At 45.1% G+C, this 8,160-nt stretch overlaps 1 long non-coding RNA gene across 1 annotated transcript; it reads right to left on the bottom strand.

Moving 5' to 3' along the window:
• On the bottom strand, positions 1–2,460 carry LOC126701845 (uncharacterized). The gene is made up of 3 exons (XR_007647516.1): positions 2,228–2,460; positions 1,226–1,292; positions 1–262 (listed from the first exon to the last, which is right to left on the bottom strand). It is a non-coding gene; the product is annotated as an uncharacterized LOC126701845 (long non-coding RNA).
• Positions 2,461–8,160: the final 5,700 nt, after the last annotated feature.

The raw sequence follows: 8,160 nt of genomic DNA, 5'->3' as shown, positions 1-8,160 counted from the left end.
TATTCAAGTAAAAATTTACATAGCTAAACGTTTAGCAAAACTCTTATTACAAACCTAACCCCAAAGACATACAACTGGGGTTCAAAACAAACTACAGTACCGAATTACATCTGTGCTCAAAGGATCAAGTACATCTTGATTCCTTCTATACAATAAAAGAGCTAACTGCCATACAACAAAACTCTACATTCTAATAAAACGAAAAGACACAGAATCCTTGCCACCTCTAATACTCTCGCTGCTTCCAGGAAGAACCTGTGCACTGAAATATAATAGGGTGAGCTGCGAAGCCCAGTAAGGTTTTAAAACTCCATGGGCCTTTAATAAGAATGCATGTAAATCAAATAGTTTATGGATATGCCAACTTTGATCAAATAGCCTTCATACTATTCATATTACTCTTAAATAACTTATGAACTTTTCAAATAAAAATATTTCATTTTCCTTTCATATAAAAAAATAAAAGGACATAATAAAGAACATACGTATAATTCTGTAACCTTATCTTTAAAACAAAGACTATAAAATGTTTCATCATAAACTTCTTTTCATGAGAGCTTTTAATTTTCATAATGCATTTTAACAAAATCATTCTCTCATGCTCAATAACATAATATAGCTATCCATCATATTGGTTAGTCCACCTTTGATAAGTCTGTACAGAGAAGGCCTCATCACATTTGGGTAACCTCGTGTGCATGATATTGTCCTCTTTGAGAGGCCTGATGGCACATCTGCTCAAGGTTTTATTCCTCCCCGCCGTCCGTACACATTGGGGAGAAGACTTTATTCAGATTAGAGTTACGGGCAACCTCATTTCCTCTACTTTAAATGGCCTAGAGTTACGGGCAACCCCATTTCCTCAACTTTAAATGGCCAAACAGATAACATTTTTCCATGGAAAGCCAATAATTAACCCCTACTGGCTGAGTTCAGAACATAACAGTGAAATAACCCGAAACTACATTTTTCTGATAACTTTGCTTTTACATAATTGTTTCACAACAGTAGCATATCCACTTTGTTTTTATATAATATGTTCGTGATATATATCATAGCATCAATATGCCAAAACTATTATGTATGTAATATTGAATAAATCATGAACACGTATTTTACTTAAATCATGTATATACGTAATATCTCTAATTAAAAGCTTCAATACATAATATTTTTCTAAACAATTTTTTATACTTATCAAAAGCACATGTCACAAGTCCCTTACCTGAAAACAGAAGGTGCGAGAGATTGTACGCGAGGAGCTCAAGTATCCATGTTCTCGTTCTCGCCACCTAAACGAAAAGAACCAAAACTTATTATGGACAAACTCTTCCTAATATATAAACTTATACCTAAATCACCACCTAACTCTCAAACTCAAGAAAATCCTAATTCCCATCACATAAAGTTCCCCAAAACATATAATACAATCATCCAACACATTTTGCAGCCAAACCATAGAAAAACCAATCCATAAAATTTATATATGCTTCAAATACACCAAAGAATGAGTGTATAAAATTATAACTCAAAACATACACCCTAACTTGAGAATTAAATCCACAAAGTTAGGTGTAGCATATATTGTTCACTGCTTATTACAGCCACGTATGCTCCATTTGTAAAATACAAAAGGGCTGTCCACACACCTCCAATTGTCATGAAATTTTACAGGACTACTCCCCTGTATGTACAGTATAAACCATAAAAATTTCGGAGTCAAAGCATTAACCCATGATTTACTAAAAATCACACAAGACAGTAAACTCAAATCTGTCCTGACAGAATTTCTTCCTAATTACAAATTAAACCACTAATTTTACGTTCATCCAAATACTGTGAGACCACTTCTATAACAACCATATGTGTCTTAGAATTCATAAAAACTACTCCTTGCATCCCAACTCACAAAATACAATTTAATACAGAATTTTCTTGTAGTAAACATCAAATCTGTCACAGAGACAGCTTCAGTACATATTCTTACAAAATCATCAACAAATAGCAACAGGTCTTAATTTCATTTAGATATTTTTATACCTATAGTATACATATTAAAATACCCCAATAAGCATTCAATAGACCACAATATCATCAATATTTCAAGTAAATAAAACAGAATCACCAATTCAACTTCCAGAAACAGAGTAGAGAACAAAGAGGGAAAATAAGCAAACAAATTTTACTATCCAAATACACAAAATCAGATGAGGTTTAACTTACTTACCCACACACTTTGAAGATAAAATCTTAGGGTTAATTGTCTAATTTCTTCTTCAAAGAAACTAGAAATTTTGGTGAGAAAGGAAGGGAGAGATGTTGCCGTGTAAGGAAGAAGGAAGAAAGAAGAACAAAGAAAGGGGAAATAGAGAAAGAAGAAAAGCAGCTGCTGGACTTCAGAAGCAGCCAAGAAAATCAGAAAAGTAAGAAGACTTTTGGGGCTTGGATACTTGTATGGCTAGGGAAAAAACAAATATCACACCCACTTTTTCCAAACTTTCTTGCATTCACACTTATATATATATATATATATATATATATATATATATATATATGTAGGGGCGGTTTTTGGGGCTCAGGCCCAACAGGCGAGCGATTCTGGCCCAAAAGTCCCTCAACAATGAATTTGTAGAGAGTAGGTTACAGAACTAGGTCTTGACAACGTGAACGTAGTTACAAACAAGCCATGCAACCAGTTGGACGTAGGGATATTCCTCTAAGCTTTTGGGATAACAGTCCGTGAGGCTGTATCTTCTGCTTTTTTCCTCCAACTCCTTTCTCTTTTTCTCTGTTTTTCTTCCTCTTGCTTGCGATCCCCTGGCCATGGGGATTTTCTTCTCTTATATAGCATCCTTCCTAAGATCATGACCCTACACTTGTTAATCATCTGTGCCTCTACTTGAGTGCCTGTCCCATAGGACATCCTCCTTCTTTTCTGTGAGTTGCACTGGCCAAGATAATTCTGTTCTCCTGTCCTTTCCACATTAATGTGGCTGGAAAAGTAGCTCCTTGGCATTTAATGCGGCAGTTGTGGTTGCCCCCCTCCCCGAACGTCATGCACTCTTCCTTGATATTGGATGACCTTTCGCCATGTAAAGGGTGCGAATCGGACTCCCACTTGGTGAGTCCGAGGAGGTACTCCTCCTCGGACGCCCCTAAGCAGGCCCGGCCCAACACGGTTGGGCTGGGGGATCCTATGCCCGTGCCTTTGCTTCTTATTGTGGTTGGGCTTAGTACAAGTACTATGGCCCAACGTTGACTGGCGGACTTTACCCCCACAATAGCCCCTCAAAATTCCAGCCTTTCTTCTGGGTCCGAGGAGGAAAGGTGGGATTTTGATACTCACTGGACAGTTCGTGGTGAATTCCTGCTTCACACGTGTAAGGGGGGGTGTGCCCTCACGTGCCTCATTAATGTTGAGGGCGTTTAATGACTCGGGGGAAAGTAACCATAGCTTTTGAGGTTTTACACTCGTCCAATCCAACGGTTGGAGACCGGATCTACGGTGGACAGCGTTTCACTCGCTCTAGACGTAAGTGCGTCTGTTCAACTTCTTCTGAGTATAACAGGTTTTGAGGGCGTTTGTCCCTCACTTTTGACGAGCATTCCAATATTCAGAACGTCTCAGAGCTTTCTCCTTCAGTCCGTTCTCACTTCCGCTGCCATTCTCTTGAAGACTCCTTCGAGCTTCTTACCCGTAAGTGCGCACTTCTTCTCCGTTATTCTTCATTAATCATACTGCCTTCAAGTTGTTTTTAGGATTAGAGGGGATGGGTAGGCTTGAGAAAATGGTAGATTCTCTGGCCGGTATGGCGGGCTTCAGGGCGAAGTATCGTATTCCACTGGAGGTAGGTTTAGAGTACTGCCATCAGGAGGACATTTTGTTCAAGCGAAAAACAGGGGAAGTCGCAATTCCAATGATAGCCTTCGTGGAAGGAGGAATGACTATTCCATGGGGAGAATAACTAGGGATTACCTACGTGGTCATAGATTGGCCCCCCATCAATGCACCGCTAATCTGTTCCGGATCCAGGGGTGTGTCGACGCCCTGAACGATCAGATGAACCTCGGCCTCTCATGGCACGACGTGGTTCATCTTTATGAATGCCATAAGCTCGGCGACTCATACTATCTAAAGTCCAGGACTGACGAAGTGAGGTTGATACCCTGCCTTCCGAAGTCTAGCAAAGGCTTGAAGGACGACCATTTGATCGTCTCCGGACCATGGCATGACGGCCCTCACTGTCCAACTAGGGCGGGAACGCCAGGTAGGGTGTCGTAGAACTAGATTCCGTGGGGAGGACTTTAGTTTTGAGCTCCTCTCCCTCCTTTTTCTTTTATTTTAAACTTGTTGGTTTGGTTGCATGTCTCCTCGGACTAACATAAACCTTTTAACGGCCTTTGCAGACAAGGAGCGAACATCCCCTCGGCTGAGCTTGGTCAACATCCAGGCTCTAAATTACCTCCTGAGGTCCGAGATTTTCGTTAGCGAGGACGGACAACTACGGTCGGCTCCTCTGATTTTGGACTACGCTCCACTCACTCGATCCCTGGTGGAAGCCGGACAAGCTATAAGGGCTGGCAGTCCGAGGTTGGCACGCATTGACGTATCCATACTAGGGTTTCTCGCTGCAACAGACTTACCTCCTATTCAGTTACCTCCCCAACGTGCCTTTCCCCCAGTAGTTATCCCAGAGGAGGAGGCTGGTTCTTCGCATTCATCCTTAGAGGATCAGATAGACCAGTTTCAATTTACCGAGAAAGGGGAGGCGTCGGTCAGAGTAGTAGAGCTCTCTGACTCTGACGCTGATTTAGACCGCGCCTCAGCGGCTCCTGGTACTGGTTTAGTCATCGCACAACCTGATATCAGCGAAGACACAGAAGAAGAAGAAGGAATGGATCTCCAGCCGAGGACTGGCCTCAGGGGCCTTCTATCTAACAGGTCCAAGGGGCAAACCTCCAAGGACGTCTCGAAGGGACAGACCGCCCCTAAAGCTCCCGTTCCTCCTCCCCCTCCCTCGTCGGATGCGGCGCTGCAGCCTATGCCTAACTTAAGGCGAAAAAGGGCCGTAGAAGAGACGGAGGAAGGAGAGATTTCCCGTGAGAAGGCCGGGCCTAAAAAGAAGGGCAAGGAAACGAAAGAGCCCCGAGAGAAAAGGACCAGGTCCACTGAGAGCCGAGATGAGGCGGCCATTCTTAGGGGACAACGAACATGGTCTCCTCGGATCAAGTTAGATGGCGCTCCAATCCTCTGGGATGCGACCCTATGGGAATCCCAGCGAGAGCAGGCCTCGTTCTTGGCCGAGGCCCTGCAGCAGCCTCTTCTCTTGCCCCGTGACATGGAGGGTCTCAGGAAGACTCGTCAGCCAGAACTTTTCATGTCACTAAAGAGGGACATGGCCATGGTAAGTGGAATCTTCTATCTTGTCTCTGTATTGTGTACCCTCTTATCGTCTTGTTTTGATAGCGTCTTCATTTTCGTCCGAGCGCAGGTCACTCAACAAATTTATGTTGCTGAGGAATGGGCCAAGAACGCCCGTGAGGACATGTATAGGGAGGCTCAGTCCCATTCTGCAGCTGAGAGGGCCGCTGGCGATCTCAAACAAGATTTTAATCGTCAGAGTAATGAACTAAAGGAGGTGAAGAAGGCCAATGCGAGTGCAGAAGCTGGCCTTAAAAATGCTGAAAAGCAAGCTGACGAGCTGCGCAAGCAGCTTCGCCACTCTGAGGAAAAGCTGACAGCGGAGCAATAGGCGGTTTCAGAGCTTAAGGCTGAGCTTGCAAGGACCAAGGAGGAAGCTCGCTTGTCTAGGGAAGCTGCCGAGAAGGCCGTGGCGGCTTCATATGAACATGGAGTCCACGATACTGAGGAGAGACTGGCCAAGGAAGTTGCCACCGTCTGCAGGGAATACGTCACCACGTCCTGGGGCGTGGCCCTGGATCGGGCAGCCGTCCCAGCAGATTCTGATCTCAGGAAAGCTGAGAACATCTTTTTCCCTGAGGAGATACGCGAGATTCCTGACGAGGTCGCCTCCACTGAGCCTCCTCCAACAGACTCCTCTGTTCCCGAGGCTGGGGGCACGGAGCAAGCCACGCAGGGCCAGTCACCCGAGGACAGTCTTCGCATCAGCGAGATCCTTGTACAGGCCCAGGAGATCGCCCCGGAGAACCCAGCAGCGGATGATCAGCCTGCTCCGACTCAGGGCTCTTAGGGACGTAGTATAGGAATTCATTTGTTTTGCTTTTTGTGCTTCGTTTTGTTTAATCCTTGCTAATGTTTGTGAACCAAGCTACTTTGAAGATTAAATGACAAAAGTTATTTCATTTCAGATATCGTTGCTTTATTCTATTTTGTTTTCATCATGAATGGATATTGGTTTTGCTATTTTACTGCTGAAAGTCAAGCATAAATGAATGAATACGTTAGAATGGCGATAATTTATAATTGGGCAAAAACGGCTACGATGCTGATTTCTCCCAAGTCCATGGCTGAGAATCCGTGCAGGACTTGGGCTCCATTTAACACTTAGTGAGAATCGCATAACGGTTAATTTCCCCCAAGTCTGTGGTCCGGGGAGCCATGCAGGACTTGGGTTCTGTTTAACACTTATTGAGACTTGTGGCGTGGTTAATTTCCCCCAAGTCTGTGGTCCGAGGAGCCATGCAGGACTTGGGTTCTGTTTAACACTTATTGAGACTTGTGGCGTGGTTAATTTCCCCCAAGTCTGTGGTCCGAGGAGCCATGCAGGACTTGGGTTCTGTTTAACACTTATTGAGACTTGTGGCGTGGTTAATTTCCCCCAAGTCTGTGGTCCGAGGAGCCATGCAGGACTTGGGTTCTGTTTAACACTTATCCCAAATAGTTGTACAGTAACACGGTACCAAGTATAGTGTCTTTCATTAATAAAAGTACCTTTTCAGGTTATTTACATTCCACGAACGTGGCACTACACGTTCGTCCAAGTCTTCCAAAAAGTACGCTCCAATGCCAGCCACGGATGTGATACGGTATGGGCCCTCCCAGTTTGGTCCAAGCTTTCCCCATGCAGGGTTCCTCGTGTTGCCCAGGACTTTCCTCAGCACTAGATCCCTGGGCGTCAAGGGTCTCGACTTCACCTTGGCGTCATAGCCCTACTTGAGCTTTTGCTGATAATAAGCTAGGTGCACCATCGCGTTTTCCCTTCTCTCTTCGAGGAGGTTCAGGCTTTTTTCTAGAAGCCTGTCGTTAGCAATGGGGTTGAATGTAGTAGTCCTCTGGGAGGGAAATTTTATCTCTAATGGGATGATGGCCTCGGCCCCGTAGGTCAAAGAAAAGGGGGTTTCTCCCGTGGACCTGCGAGGCGTGGTGCGGTACGTCCACAAGACATGGGCTAGTTCTTCAACCCACCTCCCTTTCGCGTCGTCCAACCTCTTCTTCAGTCCATTTACTATGGTTTTGCTGATGGCCTCCGCTTGTCCGTTACTCTGCGGGTAGGCTGGTGTAGAGTATCGGTTGACGATCCCCAGTTCACTGCAATATTCCCTAAAGGCCTTGCTGTCAAATTGGAGGCCATTGTCCGAGATCAGGGTGTGTGGGGTCCCGAACCTGGTGACAATATTTTTCCAGATAAACTTCTTGACATCGACATCCCTAATGTTTGCCAGTGCTTCAGCTTCGACCCATTTCGTGAAGTAATCGGTGCCGACGAGAAGAAATTTCTTGTTCCCGGCAGCTTTGGGGAACGGCCCTAGTATGTCTAGGCCCCATTGTGCGAATGGCCAAGGGCTGGATAATGGGTTAAGTACTCCGCCCGGCTGATGTATATTCGGAGCAAACCTTTGGCATTGGTCACACTTCTTCACATATTCCAGAGCCTCCTTATGCATGCTCGGCCACCAGTAACCCAGCGTCATGGCCCTGTGGGAGAGGGACCGGCCCCCCGTATGGCTTCCGCAAATCCCCTCATGCAACTCCTCCAGAATGAGTTCCGTAGTCCCTGGGTGCACACACAGCAAGTATGGCCCTAAGAATGAGCGTCTGTAAAGTTTGGAGTCCTCGGACAACCAGAATCGAGGAGCTCTCCTCCTGATTTTGTCAGCCTCGACCTTATCGTTCGATAAGGAGTCGTGCTTTAAGAACCGGACAAGAGGGTCCATCCAGCTTGGTCCCTCCCCGACGTT

This window comes from Quercus robur, chromosome 10, assembly GCF_932294415.1.
Source record: "Quercus robur chromosome 10, dhQueRobu3.1, whole genome shotgun sequence".
NCBI classification, from domain to species: Eukaryota; Viridiplantae; Streptophyta; class Magnoliopsida; order Fagales; family Fagaceae; genus Quercus; species Quercus robur.
Note: the sequence above shows the minus strand (reverse complement) of the source record. Positions and strands in the feature narration are given on the sequence as shown.